The sequence below is a fragment of the Macrotis lagotis genome, chromosome 6, assembly GCF_037893015.1.
Source record: "Macrotis lagotis isolate mMagLag1 chromosome 6, bilby.v1.9.chrom.fasta, whole genome shotgun sequence".
NCBI lineage: Eukaryota > Metazoa > Chordata > Mammalia > Peramelemorphia > Peramelidae > Macrotis > Macrotis lagotis.
Genome location: NC_133663.1, coordinates 189,337,361 through 189,357,626, shown reverse-complemented (window position 1 = coordinate 189,357,626; position 20,266 = coordinate 189,337,361). Strand labels below are relative to the sequence as shown.

Genomic DNA, 20,266 nt, shown 5'->3' with positions numbered 1-20,266 from the left:
GTCTATGAGTTTAATCTGGCATCTTGTTAAAAATTCTTTTGGAAACCTGCCTATGAATTTAATCTGACATTTTGTAAAATTCTTTTGGAAATATGTCTTCTTAATAAATTATAATTTATAATTTATGGGAATCTTTTAGTAAAATATTAGAATTTATAACTTCTCTGGGATCCTTGATGATGATTGTCTGTCTGTATTTGTTTTTGTGTTTGTGTGTGTGTGTGTGTGTGTGTTTTATTACTTCAGGGAGTTTTATTTATTTAAAGAAAGGAAGATAGGGGAGGACTTGAAAGTTGTTGAGTGGGTGGGTAAATTGTTATTTAAATTAATTTAAATAACAAAGAATGTTGTTGAACTGCTTAACAGTGACCTAGGAAGGAAGGGTGTCTAAAGATTCACAAACTATTTCACCACAAAGGTTAAATTTCCTGGAGATTTAATTTGTCTTAAAATAACACATTTTACTTTTTTAGTATAACTGGTAAGAATTCCATGCTTTAGCTTCCCCTAAAACCCTTAAAGCATCTCAAATATATAAACTGTTGAGAAAATAATTTAGGTTTTGTATACTTCTGATCTGAAATGTGCTTTTGTTTTAATGCTAACATCAAGGCTGAAGGAATGGAAGGGAATTCTTCATTTCTTAATTACATTTACTTATAGTACTTTGGCTTTTTTCTAGACTCTTAATTTAACCATTAGAGCTCCCTGATTAAACTACTATAGCCTCAGCAAAGCATTATCTTTCTCCTATAAAATGCTCTTTTTCAGATGCAACTCAACACTCCCAATTTAAATTTTACATAGATTGATTTTAAGCACATTTTAACCTCAAAATTAAATTTGTGTTTGCATTACTTATTATAGGAATTATAATTCAGAAACAAATTCATTTAAATTTTCCATTTCAGTATTTTTCCTTTTTATCAAAAGTACTATTTGGAACCACTTGAATCAGCATTGATCATTTTATTGTCTATGAATTGGACTTTATCTTTCATATCTCTAGATATCGTTCATTGAATTTTAATAAAAGTCTCTGTTTATCTGCAGAAGAACTTATTTCAGACTCATTTCATTGAGAAGCAGTGATAATATTGCATGGAAGAAGTGCTGGGTCAATGTAAAGATATACATTTAGCCCTTAACAGAAATTTAATTTTTGACTTTTTCCTTCATCTTAAATACTTTAATATATTTTAAATTATATTCAAAATGTATGATAGCTTATGTGGAAAAGGATAGAAGAAATGTGAGCTTGTATCTTAGTGGAATAAAGGGAGGCCCAAAGCTCCAGCTTAAAATTGACACTTTAATAAAAGCTTGTGTGAGACAAGTAAAAAAAAAAATTACTTTCACTCTCCCAACTTGACAGGCATATTGGAAATGATTTCTAAAACCCTTGGAGTAAAATCTAATCTAACCCTGGTCCAAATGACTTAGATGTAGTTCTGGATAAATTTTACTTCAGATTTCAGATACTATTTAAAGAGGGTTTTTTTGTTTTTTTAGTTGATTATTATTATTATTATTATTATTATTATTGCAAGGCAATTGGGTTAAGTGGCTTGCCCAAGGCCACACAGCTAGGTAATTATTAAGTGTCTGAGGTCAGATTTGAACTCAGGTACTCCTGACTCCAGGGCAGGTGGCTCTATCCACTGTACCACCTAGCTTCCCTAAAGAGTTTTTCCATTAGTTTTTGCAAGTATTTAACATTGGAATTAATTCATCTCACATTTACCCAACACAAATTTTAGGCTAAACCTAAACTCTTATCTTATATTTCATGGGATATTAGAGGTGAATTTTATTGTTTAAATAAATAATTGCTCTAGGGGATGAACTATTTAGACATTATTATATCTTTTGTAGAGAGTTTTAACTTTTGAGCATTGATAAAAGATAACCTCATTGTTTAAGAAAATCTTGTTAGTAGATTAAGGCTGATTTCACCCTAATTTAGGTCTCTATTCTGTTTTCTATTCTATTTCCCACATTTGTTTACTTTTTATTTTAGGATTATCAAAGGCTATCTAGAGAACACTTTTCCATTTTGTTTTTAAATTAGGTAATTTGATAACTGGATCCCTTCCCCCACCCCCAATTTATGCTATTTCTAAATATTTTTAGAATTTAAATTCTAAATGTAGAACACATAAACCCAGATACCCAACTGTTAGCTACTTACAAATACATTGTTCATGTCTCTGCCTCACTTGTTGATCAAATTATATTCCTGTTTACTTCTTTCTTATTTTCAAATTTGTTTCCTTGGCACCTCATCAGTAGGGTGCAACAGCAATATTACTATTGCCAAAAAGGTGTTACATACATGATGCCAAAAATGAAATATTCAGTGAAAATTAACTTAACTTTAAACTTAGAATACAAATAATTAACTATAACCAAGCCTTGCAAAAAAACTGCAAGGGTTTAGATTGGGTGCCTTAAGGGGCTCTCAATTTGCAGAAAAATGTAGTGCTTCTGATAAATGCCTTCTGAGACATTTGTTTTGAAGTTTTGAGGATGCCTTGAAATTCATGGTAATACATAGTAATTTTTTTTTATTATTTTCAGTTCCAAATTCTCTCTCCCATCCAGTGAGAAGATAAATAATATGATTCTCATTATAAATGGGAAGTATGTAAAACATTTCCAGGTTAACCTTGTTGCAAAAAAAGACAAGAAAAATAAAGAACATGAGTCAATTTGAATTATCAAACTTTGTATTTATTAATCTGAGTAGCTAAGTCTCTCACAGTTCTTTATTATTGTAATATTGCTGTTAGTAGATATAACAGCAACATGATGTAGATATAAGTGTCTACAAATGTTCTCCTGGCTCTGCTCACTTCACTTTGCATCATTTTATATATGTTCCGCAATTTTTTCTGAAACTGTCCCCTTTGTCACTAGTTAAGGACTTACTTAGATCTTGAATTCAAAGTTTTTTTTATCCCTAGGCAATTTCCTCTGATTGATATGTACCCAAGACAAAAACACAACAAAATAAAAAATGATAAAATAGAATTGCATCTTAGTTTTTAGTATTGTTTTAAAGCTCTTTGTTGTCCTACAGTGGTTGCTACTGCTAATAGAATATTACTGGGCAAAATGATCTTTCTCATCATCTCTGTAATTTTGGCAATAATAAAATCTGACAAATTATATTTCAACTCTAGAAATAATTAGGAATATTTTTGCTCTTTTGAGCTACCTGGAACAGGATTTAGATTCAACAAATATGGTATTTGCTTCTAATGTCACTTGTCCCTGAATATATACTTACTGTAAAAATGAAATCTTCTGTAAAATTAAGTGGTCTTACATTGAGCAACATTTATGTGGCATAACTATGTATGATAATATGTATCCATCAATCTTCTACCTTTTAGCATGGAAGGGGAATTGGACAGTTGACTTAACAAATTCTATTGCTGCATTTTCAAAGGTGTCATCTATGTTTTATCTGAAGCATATTTGGGGAAAATGTAGGACCTGTATTTGGACTGATAGATTACATTTTTATTTTCAGGTTTAGTCACAGTACTTTTGTCTATATACACATTAGAAACTTTATACTGAAGCAATCCTTTTAAAAAGTTCTTTAATGTAAATATTTTATTTTCCTAATTGTAAACAGTAGTAATTTCTACCTATCAGTTTTTGTAGTGTTTTGAATTCTACAATTTTTCCCCCAATCTACTTTCTCCCAACCCCCCACAGAAGGCAGTCTGATAATCTTTACATTGTTTCCATGCTATACATTGATCAAAATTGAATGTGTTGAGAAAAAAATCATATCCTTGAGGAAAAAATAAAATATAAGAGATAGCAAAATTACATAGTACATAAGACAGCTTTTTTTTTTAATTGAAGGTAACAGACTTGGATCTTTGTTTAAACTCCACACTTCTTTCATTGTGTACAGATGATATTCTCCATCGCAGATACCCTAAAATTGACTGATTATTGAGTGAAGCAATCTTTTTTAAATATATTCCAGCTTGACCTCTAAATACAGTATGTACAGTATGCAAAATTTTAACTTTCTTGTAATATATATCGTGTGTGTGTGTGTGTATATACATATATATATATATATATTTAAAACTGCTACATAAAATACTAACTTTTTAAAATAATAATGCCAGAACATCCTCTCTGATAGACACACAAATGTAGACACTTGTATCTACTCATCATGTTGCAAATTATGAAACCCTGCTTTAGAGAACATGAAAGAAAAATGATTGATAGGGCTGGTCTTCCCATCCTCCATTTTTGTTCCCTTAATCTACATTGTTGTCAACCCAAATCATGCCAGTGCCCATTTTGTTATTCCTAATAATGTAATTTTATTGATTTAATGAGGAAATTCCCTGTCAATTAAGGTCAGTTCCTTCAGTCTGAGATGTTTAGAGTCTTGCTTAAAATAGCCAGTATATGTCAGAGAAAAGACCTGAATCTTTGTTTATGATTTTTAAGGGTAGCTTTCTATCAACTTCCCCAAGCTGATAGTTTTGCTTAAATTATGGGAATGCTTAGTTTTATAGAATTAGTTTGTTAATGTAGAATGGATATCAGAAGGGATGTCCTTGAGTCTATCTCACAGATCTCACAAATGAGGCTCCAAGTCAAAATTAGAATTCAGTTTTTTCCCTCTTCCTCCCTTTCTCCTCCCAACATAGTGTAGTGTAGTATAGAGTAAGGACTCTGGACTGAGAAATAAAGGGATTTGAGAGGCACCATGTTGTTACATGGGATTGAGTGGTACCATGAAAGAGTACTGGATTTGAAATTTCTTCAGTGGAAATCACAACTCTTCCACTTATAATTTGTATGATGTTGGGCAAGTTATTTAATTTCTTTAGACCTTAATTTCTTCATCTGCAAAATAAAGGGATTGAACTAGATGACCCTTCAGGTCACTTTGAAACTGTAAATTTATGATTCTGTGATTTAAAGTTGAAAAGGCATGTCTCAAAAGACTCAACTAATTGTGTGATCTAGAGAAAGTCACCCAAATTTTGATCTTAACATTTTTCTATAAAATGACATTAACAGCAACAGTTATATCAGTATCTACCTCTCAGAGTTGTTAGAAGGTTCAAATAAGCACTTTGAAAACTTTAAATTATTATAAAGTGCCAACTATTGATCTATATATTATATATATTTGGATTTTTTCCTAATTCTGTCAGCTACATAGAATCTAGGCAGCAATTTATCTGCCCTTCCTGGGTCTTAGTCTTCAATCTCTAGTAAGGAGATTAGGCCAAATAATCTCTGACTTCCACTAGAACTCTAGACTGAACTTTATGACACATTTTCTGAAGGGAAGAAACTTTAAGTTAGCCAGACTGCTATCTAAAGCATTTCTATCTAGTAGAGAGTATTATTAGAAATGGAAAATTAAAGTAACTTTCTTATCACTCTGAAACTGAGGCCTCAAAGGGATAGTAGAAGGAAATCTTTGAAATATGTACGGGTTCTCTTATCAGTGCTCAGTGTACTAAAAGATAAAACTGAATTCTTAACAGATCCAGTCTGTTATGTTACTCTATTACATAACACATAATATCAGACATTTTTTCTAAGTGTGGATTGGCACAACAAAATTAAATTCTAACGATATAACTTAATATTGACTTCTACATTCTTTATATTTTATATCATCACAGTTTGGACAAGAATAACAATTCTCTAAACTCTGGAAATAACCAGCTGTCATTCATTCACCAAAGCAAGAAAAATAATCTGACTAAAACTGTGCTTAGGATATATGGTTTTGTGTTAAAAAGGGCATCTAGATGATGAAGTGAGTAGAGTGCTGGCCCTGAAGTCAGGAGGACCTGAGTTCAAATTCAGCTTCCAACACAGGCTTGTGTGACCTCACACAAGTCATTTAACCCCCATTCTTTTGCATGCAGAGCCATCTCCAATTGTCCTAATTCATATCTGACCACTGGACTCAGATAGCTCTGGACGAGAAAGTGAGGCTGGTACCTTAGCACGGCACCCCCCTCACTCAAATCTACTTCTCTGGTATGTTATCGCCCTGATGTCAGGACCTTCTTCAAGAATGAATGATAACAACAGACTCAGGATCAATTTATACTCTTCAGAATTATTAAAGGTCTTCCACCAAAGAACTTTTGTTTATGTGGCTAATATATTTTAATATTTGCCAGATGAAAAATTAAAATATCTTAGTTTTATGAAAATAACATTAACATTAAAGGAAAATAACATTAACATTAAAGGGCTACCTGAAAAGACCTCAAGTGCTCCCAGAGTTATCTGGATCATAATTTCTCTTCATTTATTTTTTGAGGGCAATCAGGGCTAAGTGACGTGCCTAAGGTCACACTGCTGAGGTTAGATTTGAACTCAGGTCCTTCTGACTCCAGAGTTATCCACTATGCCAAAAGGGAACAGGTGAAAAGTCAAAAAGCATGACAACTTTGAAAGTTATGTGTTGAATTTATTATATCTTTTAATTTATTGCTTATTTTTGAATTTTACAATTTTCCGCCTAAACTCACTTCCCTTCCCCCACCCCTCACAGAAGGCAGTTTGTTACTTTTTATATTGTTTCCATGCTATACAGTAATCTAAGTTGAATGTGATGAGAGAGAAATCATATCCTTAAGGAAAAAAATAAAATATAAGAGATAGCAAAATTACATAATTAGGTTATGGTAATTTTTTTTAAATTAAAGGTAATAGTCTTTGGTCTCTGTTCAAACTCCACAATTCTTTCTCTGGATACAGATGGCATTCTCTATCTCAGATACCCCAAAATTGTCCCCGATTGTTGCAGTGATGGAATGAGTAAGTCCAATAAGATTGATCATCACCCCCATGTCGCTGTTAGGGTATATAATGTTCTTCTGGTTCTGCTTATCTCACTCAGCATCAGTCCATGCAATCTTTCCAGGCTTCTCTGAATTCCCATCCTTCCTGGTTTCCAAGAGAACAATAGTGTTCCATAATGTACATATACCAGAATTTGTTCAGACATTCCCCACTTGATGAGTATTCCCTCAATTACTAATTCTTTTCCACCACATACAGAGCTGCTATGAATATTTTTGTACAAGTGATGTTTTTACTCTTTTTTCATGATCTCTTCCGGGTGTAGACCCAGTAGTGGTATTGCTGGATCAAAGAGTATGCTCATATTATATCTTTTAAAAGAAAAGCAAGCAATACCTAATACAAATTTATTTTCATGTATAATCCTTTCTTTTTTAATTATGTATGTACCCCTACTTTGTGCCAAACATAGTGAGGAGGGGGTTATAAATAAAAAGAATGAAATAATCCCTACCCCTCAAGTAGTGCACTGAACATTTGTAATTAAGCATTTAAAAAATCCTGGGGTGGGGAGGGGGGGGGAGAAATAAGTCAGTAAAACTAAGAGCACACATCAGTCGACTCTGGGAATATATGCAAGTATTTGAGATCTATAGTTCCCTTCCTCAAATCTAGTCTCATTTATGATTTCTTGAAGGTAAGCTCTGGAAAACCAGACCCTTCACATTTAAAAGGGTCTACTTGACTCAGTTTTAAACCCCAAATGACTCTGGTTCTCTCCAGCCTCACTTTATCATTATTTGGATTTTGATGACTGAATCTGTGTAAGTAGCAGTTGTTGCTGTTCAGGCCAGAATCCCAGAGTGTCTTCCCCTCTTAGTTTGATTTATTTATTTTAATTTTGAGTAGACTAGGCCATCTTTTAACTCTTTTCTTACCTAGGCTTTAATCACTGAATGGGTTTTGCTTCAGACAAAGTGAGTCCTGAGAAAGACCTTAGCTTACAGGGATCAAAGTCTCACTATAATCTCCAGTTCTCCTGACCTATGTCTTGCCACTGAATTCACATGATCCTAGATGAAAGAGTGAGGCTTATGACTGCACAGCCTTACCTCACTTACATCCAGTTCATTTACAGGTCAAGATATCACCCTTCTGATGTCATTGGTCCACTTCAGGAATGAGTAACAAACAACAGCAACAATTGTATACACATTTTATTTAATTTTAAGTTCAGAATTTTTAAAACATTTTTTAAAAATTAAAATATCTTTTTCACAGCCAATTTAACAACCTTATGAGCATCAAAAAAAGATTATGTAGATAAAATCATTTTGAAAGTTGTAAAGCACTATATAAATAGCAATGCTGCTGTTCAGTTATTTCAGTAATATCTAATTCTCTCATATCCCCATTTGGGTTTTTCTTGAAAAAGATATTGGAATGGTTTTCCATTTCCTTCTCCAGCCCATTTTACAGATGAGGAAACTGAGGCAAATAGGATAAAAAAACCTTGTTATAATTGTTATCTCATGACTATCTCCATATGATTCAATGTAAAATTTAATTATAAATATTTTCAATTATATAAAAATATTATTTTCCCACATATAACTAAAAAAATATTTTTCCATGAATATATCATATAAAAATCTCTTCAAAGGCAGGAATAATCTTATTTCACTGCTTTGATCATAATACACCTAATTTTAAATATAAATCAATTGACCTTAGCATTCCAGATTGTATAGAGACCAGTGGTGTCAAACTCAAATAGAAACAGGAAGGCCACTAAATGGCACTCAATGTATATCCTGTTTCTATTTGAGATAGTATCTTGACTTAGAAAGCCACATTAACTTTGTGTCTTCTATTAGAGTATGCCTCTAACCCATTCTTCCAGTAGCAACTCAGCATAATGAAATGGGAAACTCTTGAATTCCTTGAGACTTCTCTTGCTGCTCTTTTCTTTTCTTCACCTTGGATTCTTCCCACCTCCACCCCCTGACTCCCCTCCAACTCAAGGGTAGTTCATCTTCCTGCAAAATCAAATCAACTCTGAAACACATCTTTCTAGTATTCCCTGCCTCTTGGACTTCTTCCTCCCTCTGATTGGGAGGGTAGAAGGTTGGACATGAGAGAACTCTTTCCATTTCCTCTGTTTAAATAGCTGACCCAGGGCAGAAGCAGGGCAGCTGGGTGGCCTAGTGGATAGAGTGCTGACATGAATTAGGAAGATTCATCTTCCTGACTTCATAACCAGTCTCAGACAGTAATAGCTGTGTGATCCTGGGCAAGTCTCTTAGCCCTTGTTTGTCTCTGTCTCCTCTTTATAGAAGGACCAGGAGAAGTAAACGGAAAACCACTCCAGTACCTTTTCCAAGGAAAACCCCAAAAGTGAATACAACCGAACAACGAGAAGGAACCTTCTCAGTCCATACAGAAATGACATAATTTTAAATCTCTCAAAGTCCTGTCTCCTCCATTACCTAATTATCATGACTCTTTACTGAAAAAAATTAGGTTCTTAGAAATGAACTCTCTTTTCTCAAATTTCTCTTAATCTCAAAGCCCCTTGACATCTTTTTTTCCCTCTAGATTGATAGAGTGCCCTTCTCAACATCAATCCTCTTACATCTTTTTTTTTTTGCAAGGCAATGGGGTTAAGTGGCTTGCCCAAGGTCACACAGCTAGGTAATTATTAAGTGTCTGAGGCCAGATTTGAACTCAGGGACTCCTGACTTCAGGGACAGTGCTGTAACCCCTCTTACATCTTAATTTTCCTCCCCTGCCTATAGTGGATAGCATTCATAGTCATCCCCATACTTTGATAATCTTGTCTCTCTATCAAAGGATTCCTTCCATACTAGCTTCAAACATGCTCTCTCCCCATCCTTGGGGGCGGGGAGAACCAACCTTTAATATACCATCAAGCATATGAACTGTATTTCTCTTCCCTTTATCTCTCCACCTCCCAATTACATGTAATGACAGTTTTTAACATTCATTTAATATTCTCTTCCCTTTATCTCCCCCCACCCCAATTACATGTAATGACAGTTTTTAACATTCATTTAACATTCTCTTCCCTTTCTTAGCCTGAAGCCCTTGAACAAGTTGCACTCAAAGGTTCCCTCACTTTTGGTCACTCACCCAGAACTGCTTTTTCCAAATTTACCAAGTCTCTTTAATGCCTAAATCTATCATTCAATTCCTTGACCTTTCATCGATCCCACTTCTTCCAGATACTTTCTCCTCTCCAGAACTATCTCCAATCATTCTGATCCATATCTGGTCACTGGACACAGATGACTGGAGGAGAAAGTGAGACTTGTGACTTAGTATAACTTCCCTCACTCAAATCCCATTCATGTGTGCTTGTCATAGCATCACCTTCCTGATGTCATGGTCTTCTTGAGAATGAAGGACAAACATCACATGAAAATACTTTCCTTCTGATTAGATTCCTATCAGGCTAATTCATCATCCTCATTAAGCCCTCTAACTGTGAGTGTTTTCCAAAGATTCTGTTTAGGACTCTCCTGGTAATTGAATCTGCTCTCGCAGATTTAACTATTATCTCTATCCAAATTATTCCCAGAGCTATATAACTAGAGTCCAACATAACCAGTTGCCATTGGACATCTCAAATTGGATGTCCCAGAGATTAAGTTCAGTTTGTCCAAAACTTAACTCATCTTTCCTTAAATCCCTTCCTTCTTCTGAGCTTTTCTATTTCAATAGAGGTTCCACAATCCTTCCAGTGTCTCAGATTTGCATTCTTAAGAATTAACCTGCACTCCTCTTTCATCCTCACCCCATATATCCAATCAGTTATCTCTTTTTTTTCTTTCTTTCTCTCTCTCTCTCTCTCTTCCCCTTCCTTCCTTCCTTCCTTCCTTCCTTCCTTCCTTCCTTCCTTCCTTCCTTCCTTCCTTCCTTCCTTTCTTTTTAAAGGTTTTTGTAAGGCAATGAGATTGTCTTGGCCAAGGTCACACAGCTAAGCAAGTATTAAGTTTCTGAGGCCGGATTTGAATTCAGATCCAGCTGACTTCAGGGTTGGTGCTCGATTCATTGTGCCATCTAGCTGCCCTCTAAAGCTTGCTGTTTCCATATGACCCCCTTCTCTCCACTTACATAGTTACCACTTTAGTTCAGACTCACATCAACTCTTGTCTAGGTCATTGTATCAGCCTCCTAATTGTTGCCTCACCCCCCACCCTGGTCCATCCTTTTGATTTCTCCCAAAATAATTATCCCTAAGTACAGATCTGACCATGGAAGCCCCTTTTATAACCAACTCCAATGACTTTCTGTGCTATGGTTTTTTTCCAATTAGCATTGTATGACTATAAGAGTTGGACTATATGGTAAACTGAGTGTCTCTGAATCAATGTTTTCAGGTTGTGGTGCTGGAGAAGATCCCTTGGACACCAAGGAGAACTAATCTCTCAGTATTAGAAGAAATTAATTCACACCAATTACTGGAAGATCAAATACTAAAATTGAAGCTTAAATACTTTAATCACATAATGAGAAGCTGGGGTTCACTGGGAAAGTCCTTGATGTTGGCAAAGATTGGATGACAGAGAGTGAGATGGATAAATTGTGTTATGAAAACAACATGAACTTGGACAACCTTAAGAGAAAGTAGCCTCAAAGGGCCTGGAGTGCTGGGATCCATGGGATCACAAAGAGTTAAATATAATAACAATAAATTATTTTTAGGATAAAATATAAATTTCTCTATTTAATTTTAAGCTTCTATATAACCCTCCCCAACATATATTTCCAGTCTCATTGGATATTATTCTTTGCATTCTGTTACCTAGATGACCTTTTTCCACTCATTCACAGTACTTCATCTCCAATTTTAGTATCTTTACACTAATGAGTCCCCCATGTCTGGAATGTATTTCTTCCTTATCTCTTTTTCATGGAGTCCTTATTTTCCTTTAAGGTGCAGCTAAGATAGCAAGTTCACCTGAAGACTTGTATGAGCTCTGCAACTGCTAATATCCTCCTTCCTTGTATTTAATTACCTTATACACACATGTATATATTATTTTCATATTTATTTTACATATATTTAGTCAGTAATTGCTAGTAAGGATTGTTGCATCCTTTTTGTTTATCATTCCCAGTGAGTGACATATAGTAGGTACTGAATACAATGACTATTCCCATCTCTGGTACTTCTTGTCTGGCCTTTGGCAAATGACTTCATTTTTTAGAAAAATTTCTTTTGCATTATAAACTTAATAAACATGAATATTTCAACATATAGATAACATAATTTTCTATGAAATTGTCTCATTCTACCCCTCTATTCCATTTCCTCTAGGCCAGGAGTTGCAAAGCATGCTTCATATTAAGTCTTTCAAAGTTGTTTTTTATATTATTATTATAGTCATTGAATAAATTGTTTTGATTCTCTTTGCTTCACTCCGTATCAGTTCATACAAGTCTTCTCAGGTGTCTTTGAATCTCTCTTTTTCTTCCTTTCTTCTATCTCAATTGTATTCCACTGCAACCAAATGATTCTTATTTGCTTATGATTCCTTCTCTTTGAATGTTGAAAGAAGAAAGAGGAGTTAACAGATATTAGGAGTGTTTAATGTGTGATTTGTCCTACCATTCCCTAACTAATGTCAACAAAGATTTATTAAATGCTTCCACATTTACTAAACACTTAGCCTAAAGAAAGGTATCACCTTGCTATGATTGGGAGCCAGTGTGGTCCTGCTTGTCAGTCACCAAACATTTATTAAGTGTCTGCTATGGGCCAAGTACTGGGGACCTGAACACAGGCAAAAAATATTCTTGTTTCCATGAAGTTCCTAATCTCATAGGAGAGAGAATATGCAAAGAACTAAATGTAAGCATGATATTTGCTGGTTTAGTTGGAGATAATCAACAGGTAATTAACAAACACTATGATTAAGGTTGATGAGGTGGGATTTTAGCTAACCTTCAAGAAAGCTATAAGGTGAAGATAGGTTGAAAATGTACAGAATTTAGAGTTAGAGAGCCCAGGTTCAAATTCACACTCCTCTGTGATCTTGGGCAAGTTTCTTAACCTCTCTGTTTAATGTCTGGTCAATAAAATGGGAGTATTAGACTAGATGACCTCTTGAGGTTCTTTACAGGTCTAATTCTACGATTTTTAAGAGCCTGATGCCCTCCATCATTATTTTTGGAAATTTCTCAGTTAGATTCAAGGACACCTCTTCCTGGACCCTCCTCCCTTCCCAGCCCCAGCTGAAAGTAATCATTCCTTCACATCACATTGCTCTTCATACCACAATTATTTATTTTACATATCTTCTCTTTTCTTCTCTCCACAATTGAATTGTTAGGCTCTCCTAGTGTATGGTCTGTTTCATATCTCTTTGTAAGGAATTTAAACTCTTCTTTTGACCAGTTTTGTGATTTCATTAATGTAGGAAACTCCCCTCACATCAGCAACTGTTCTCAAATTTATAGGCATAGTCAGTTGCCTGGGACCCTGAGAAGATCTGTAATTTGTTTCCAGACAGGTTGGGTTCTAAATTCGAATAGAGGTTGGCCACTTGTCTCCCTGCCTCTTTTGTGTTTTCTTTCTTGGGTAACTAGATCAGATCATAATACTTGGAGTCAGGTAAAGCTTAATTAAGGTATCCCAACACACTTACTGATATGTGAAGAAGCCACTTTATTTCCCTCAACCTCAGTTTTCTTATCTGTAAAATGATGATAATAGTAATATCTACTTTCTAAAGATGTTATGAAGATCAAATGAGATAGCATATATATAGTAATTTGTAAATCTTGTTGTAATGGGAGAACCAGATTTTGTTCACAGAAAAAATGCTGATATAAATAGATACTGAATTCATTAAGATATTCACATCTGGCCTCAGGTATTTAATATCTGTGTTATGTTAGACAAGTTGCTTCCATCTGACTCAGGCTGCTAGTAAAACTTTTTTGTTGTTTAGTCCATTTTAGTCATGTCTGACTCTGTGACCCCATTTGGGGTTTTCGTGGCAAAAATACTTTAGTAGTTTACTATTTTTTTCTCCTTTTAGAAAGAGAAAACTGAGGCAAACATGGTTAAGTGACATGTCCAGGGTCACACAATTAGTGTATAAGACTGAATTTGAATTCAGATCTTCTGACTTCTGCCTGGGTACTCTATCCTTTGTGCTTCCTAGCTACCCTCCAAAACTCATAAGTGTTAAACAGTACTAGCTGTTGTTACTATTTATCATAGTAAATTAATAAAAGTATGCTGAGTGAATAAATGTTGAAAATCAATACAGTGAATGTGGCATTTCTAGTAATTTTACCCATTAAGACTCAACTATATCCATTTCCTCTGCAAGTCAATATTTCTATTTCGGACAAATGATTCCCATGTCAATCTAAGAGGAACCAAGGAAAAGGTAGTGTATTCCAGGCCTACCATTTCTGTAAAAGAGAAAGTAAGAGATAAACCCAATAAGAGAAAGGACTGTTTATTGCTCTGAGTGATACAAGCAAGATTGAAATTTTGAGACATGTTTAGCACAGTAAATAAAAATACAGTCTAATATAGATATAGTTAATTTGTGGTTTTCAAACTGAATACCTTTCTATTTGAATTTGACACTTCATTAGGCAATCTGAAATGACTTCATCTGGCTGGCCCTGTTATCTGTTCAAACCAAGTCCCGTAATTGGGGTCTAATTAGTATAGTATGATTATGGAAAGAAGACTCTGACTTTTCTGTTCTGCTCATTAATCTTTAAAATGATAGAAAGCATCAATGCAAGAACAGTAATAGTGGATATAGAATGACAAAAACTGGGCCTATCAGTACTGGGTTTTACATTTCCAGTTTTCAGACTCCGTTTTAGTCTTCTCAAGTATACTTAAACTTTTAAACAAAAGAAAGATAAATTGACTTCTGTTGTTGTAGTTTTTGACCTTTGTTCTCCAAAAAGACTATGTTATCAGGGAGATGATGCCATGACAAGCACATGAATTGGATTTAAGTGAGATAGAGCTGTGCTAAGTCACCAACCTTGATTTCTTTTCCAGTGGCCAGATGTGGATCAAGAGGACTGGAGATGGTCTAAATTGATTTTTAAGTTTGTTTATATATGTAATTTGTTTGGAGTTGATTCGTATCTGTTTCATTGGCAAAGACAAAGTAATTTCTGTACAGGAAAATATTAACTTTATGCTATGAGCCATAAATTATCATTTTTCTGATTATATTTGCTTCCTAGATTACTAATTGGTGCCAGGCAAATTTTCTTTTGGGGGAATAGTGGAGTTAGAAAGAGATGGCTGTTTCAGGAAATGTTATCATGCATTCCCATGTGACTGAAAACACTCTGTGATCATGATCATAATTTGAGATGTTGCTCCTTAGATTTTTTTAAGTGTTTGGCCTTTTCCTCCCTGGTCAAAGTCTTGCCAACATCCTTCCTCTTAATTAAATTGATTTGGCATTGCAAATTTTCTCCTCATGGAAATTTTTAAAAAGTGCTGTCCTTGTTGAATTAGGCGAGAATTTATGAGGCTGCATTTATTTACACAGATTATTTCATTTTGGCTTTGCTGCCCCTTCATTCAGATCCTGGCTTTTTGATAGACCTTTGAAAATTCTTTTCCCTAATGTAAAAGTCTGTAATATTCATGTTTAATCACTCTACCAGTTTGTCCCTTAGAACTAAATATAGTATTGCTTTCTGGAGAAAAGTTAATTGGGCCATAGCTTCCTTTTGAGTAGAGGGATAATTCCTAATAAGGATTATTTTATGTCCTTACAGCAGCAGTTACCTTGAATTAATAATAATGATAATAGCTAATAATAGTTTGCTGTTGTTCAGTCATGTCTGACTCGTGTGACCTTTTTTGGGTTTTCTTGGCAAAGATACTGGAGTGGTTTGTCATTTCCTTCTCCAGCTCATTTTAGGGATGAAGAAACTGAGGTAAATCTCGTGTGACCTTTTTTGGGTTTTCTTGGCAAAGATACTAGAGTGGTTTGTCATTTCCTTCTCCAGCTCATTTTAGGGATGAAGAAACTGAGGTAAACAGGATTAAGTAGCTTTTCCAGGATCATACAGCTGAGACTATAGTTTGAGACTGTATTTGAACTCAAGAAAAGAAGCCTTCTGTGTATATAGATTTTCTACTCTATCCACTGTCACCTAGTTGCCCAGCTAATAATAGCAGCAAACTTGTAAGGGAGCAAATCATTTTATAAATATTTCATTTGATCCTCACAAGAGATAGGTACTAAAAATTCCAGATTTTATAGATGAGGAAATTGAGCCTTAGAGAAGTCCAGGATCACCCAACTGTCATGTGTTTGATGCTGGATTTGAACTCAGGACTCTCATCAGGTCCAGAGCTTAGCTCTTTTATTGAAATCTTCTAGCTCCTGGACCCAGATTATGCTGTATGGATCTGTCATTTATTTTGGGGTTCTGAAAATATTTACTTATTTTGTATGTGAATCCAGCCTTTCTAGCCAAGTTATAAAGCTCAAGTATACTTTTTTTATCATTATCATTATCATCATCATTCAAATTTTCATCTTTTGCTATCACCTGGTTTAAGTTGTCCCTGTAACATAGAAAACACTCATGAGTGATGTTTTCTTTGTTTCTTTATTTTTAAACTGCTAAGAAAAATTTAATCCTTAAAATTTGTCAAAATGAATTTAGAGACAGAAATGGTTGGTTTTTGAATCCTGACTCTGTCCCTTGGCTGTCAGTGGGATCCAGAGGGAGTTATTGAAACTCTGGGGGTATCAGTTTCATTATCTGTACAATAAAAAGATTAGACTGGATGATCTCAGTGATTTCTCCCATATCTCTGTGATTTCTCCCATATTCCCTCCCTTGGAGGGAAAGAAACTCATTTAAGACTCATTTAGAAGTTGTCTAAGTTTATCTCTCTTGCCTTATAGCTGGATTGAATATCAGTTGCCTTGGAGAGAAGAGTATCAGTCCTATTTTTAAGATGACTACAATTGAGATTCTCTGCTCTGTGTACATTCTGATGCCTGGGAACCTTATAGTCAGGAAACATTCCCTTTATGTTATTAATGTGGTTCAATATTAAAACTGAAGTCTTGTGCAAGTAACTGTCAGATTCCAACTGTGTTACTCCAAAAATTTATTTGTAGCTCAGTTGAATTAGTCAACCAATAAACATTTGAGAACCTACTTCATGAAAGACATGTAGGGGCAGCTAGATGGTTCAGTGGGTAGAGCACAGTCCTGAAGTCAGAAGAACCTAAGTCCAAATGTAGCCTCAGATACTAACTACCTGTGTGACCTTGGGAAAGTCACTTAATTCTGACTGCCTTCCCCTCCAGGGCCTGATTCTGATCCATCCTGATCCATATCTGGCTACTAGATCCAGAAGGCTGTAGAGAAGATAGTGAGGTTGTTGACCTAGGACAGCACCCTCTCCCCCAAATCCAATTTGGGTGCTTGTCATTGCATCTATTCCCTGATATCACGATTTTCATGAATGAAGGACAAACATCATCATCACATGCAGATCCTGTTCTAATTTCAGGAGATTCCATGGAGAAAGCAAATATAATCCTTGTCTTTGAGGAGTTTATATTCTAATAGGAGTGAGTTTGTTTGTAAATTGGTAATACTGTTTGTCTGTCTATTCACCTATCTATCCATCTGCCCATCTGCCTATCCACTTACCCACATGTCTGCCTCTCCACCACCTGTCTCTCCATCGATCCATCCATCCATCCATCCATCTTGTCTCTCTCTTTTTGCCTCTCTACTCACCCATCCAATCATCCATTTGTCCATCTATCTATGTACCTCATTATCCACCTACAGAGAGTAGGTAGAAGACAGCTTTAAAGGAGAAGGTGCCGCAGCTGGAGGGACAGGGAGAGGCCTCTTTCAGAAGGTAGTGTGTGAACTGAGTCTTAAGGGAAGACAGAGATTCCAAGAGACATCAGCTAGGAGGAAGAGTGTTCCACTCTTGGAAGATGGATAGGAGATAAAAATGGTCATATATTGGGGACAATGAGTAGGACCTGTGGGATTAAAGAGTCATGGAAGGAAATCATGTATAAAAAGACTGTGGAAAGATAGGAAGAGATGAGTTATGAAAAGCTTTAAATGATTCTGCCTAGTTGTAATTGGAAACCATTAACTGTTATTGAGTAGACCAGTAACTTTTAGGAATATCATTTTTGAAGCTGTGTGGAAGAGGATGAATTGCAGTTGGAGAGATACTCGAAGAAGGGAGACTAATTAGCAAGCAAGTAGCCCTGGTGAAAGGGTTAAAACTAACACATTTCCACCAAAGCTGTACCATAAAAGTGATTAGATTCTAGATTAGATTAGATTCTAGATTAGATTAGATTCACAAAAATGTTTGGTTCATAATATATAACTGGATAGTGATGCTAATTAGAATAATTGTGCTCTTAAAATAGGGTGAATTAGAATGAATGCTGGGAGCTTTGGGCCACATGGATCAGAAGGGAACTGGAGAGTTTCCTTCCCCTTTCCTGGGCTCACCCTAGCCCCATGCAAATATTTTTAAATGGAGGAAGTATGTCTTTGACAGTCTATCCCTTTTTTTCTCAGTCATCCTTTTGTCAACTGTACAGAACTCAGACTGACCTAACCCACTCATTCATTCATTCAATTATTCATCGAGCATTTATTAAATATGTAAAGAGTTCACAGCACCAAGTAACTTGATTGAAATTTTAGAAGACTTGATCCCAATTTTCATGGTACTTAACAAGTTTATTGGGGGTGGCACAAATTCAAGTTACTATAGTATTTGCTCTTGCTACAGAATTGCCTTAAATAAAGTGTTGTAAAACAAACTTCTATAAAGCCAGAGAGAAAGGTTATCTACCCATCCCAGGACTATAGTTATGCCCTCTCTCCCTATAGCAGTACTTTACTTGCCCTTTTTTTGTCCTGTGTTCCAAAATTACTTTTTTGTATTTCTCTTAATCCAAACTCCCATTCTTTTGATGTAAGCAATTAAAGATTGAAGTAATTTATGCTAAGGAGTAAATAAATGACAGTTAACCTTCCTTGAACTTTATTTGCTCTACTTTGAAGAGATAGACGTGGTATTGGGTAAAAGTGCTTGAGAGTCAAGATTACAAGGGTTAGGATCCCATCCCAGCCACTGAATAACCACAGTCAAGTCATATAACCTCAGTTTCCTCATTTGTGAAATAATGATATTTGTAATACCTACATCATAAGGTAGTTGTGATATGTACATACAATATTATATTTGTTGTCACTGCTGCTGTTGTGGTGATGGTTATTCCAGTGTATCTGATTCTTTATAACCCATTTTGGGAGTTTTCAGCAAAGCTACTGCAGCTCATTTTGCAGATGAGGAAACTGAGGTAAGCAGGGTTAAGTGACTTTCCAGAGTCACACAGCTAGCAAGTATCTAAGGCTGAATTTGAACCTAGGTCTTCCTGACTGCAGACCCAGGATTCTTGCCACTGTACTACCTAATTGCCCTGTTCTCCTAACAATTACTGAGCAAAACAAATTCACACATTGGTCATGTCTGAAAATAAGTCTCATTCTGCATCTCTAATTCATTGCTCTCTGAAAACAGAAGGGAACTTCATTCATCAAGCACTTGTTAAATTGTATACAATGTGACAGGCACTAGGGACACATAGAAATGTTAAAAAAAAATCCTTCCTCATTGGGAAAAAGGCCAAGGTCTCCCACTGCATCCAGGACCATCTCTAGTCATCCTGATTCATATCTGGCCACTGGACTCAGATGGCTCCAGATGAGAAAGGAAGATGGTGATTTTGCACAGTCGTCCCCCCCCCCCCCCGATCTAATTCGTGTTCCTGTCATGGCATCATCTCACTGATGTCATGGTCCTCTTTGAGATGAAGGGCAAGCTATGAATGAAAAAATAGTGGTTTCTCTATATTGGAAGGAGATAACACATAAATACCACATATATAGAGAGAGAAAAGATGGAAGTTAGTTCCTGAAGAAATTAGCTTCAACATTCTTCTGGAGTTAATTTGCTCATTGTGTTCATCAACATAATTTTTGAGTGTATGCATGTATGTATGGGTGCATATATTATAAAGCCTTTGCAGAGTGTGTGTGTGTGTGTGTGTGTGTATAAACACACATGTATGTATGTATATGGTGATGCTGTTCAGTCATCTCAGTTATGCCTGACCCTTTCTGACCCCATTTAAAGTTTTCTTGGCAAAGATATCAGAGTGGTTTGCCATCTTGTCAGACAGTCAGATGTAAAGTGACTTGCCTAGGGTCACACAACTAGGAAAGTGTCTGAGGCTTAATTTGAATTCAGGGCTTCTTGACTCCAGACCTAGTGCTCTATCTGATGAGCCACCAGCTACCTCTTATACATACATGCACATGTCATATTTCTGGGTTT

General features: G+C 35.4%; 1 protein-coding gene across 3 annotated transcripts in view; it reads left to right on the top strand.

The window, feature by feature from the left end:
• LIMS1 (LIM zinc finger domain containing 1) overlaps positions 1–20,266 on the top strand; it is a 215,405-nt gene that overhangs the window by 128,630 nt on the left and 66,509 nt on the right. The window lies entirely within an intron of this gene.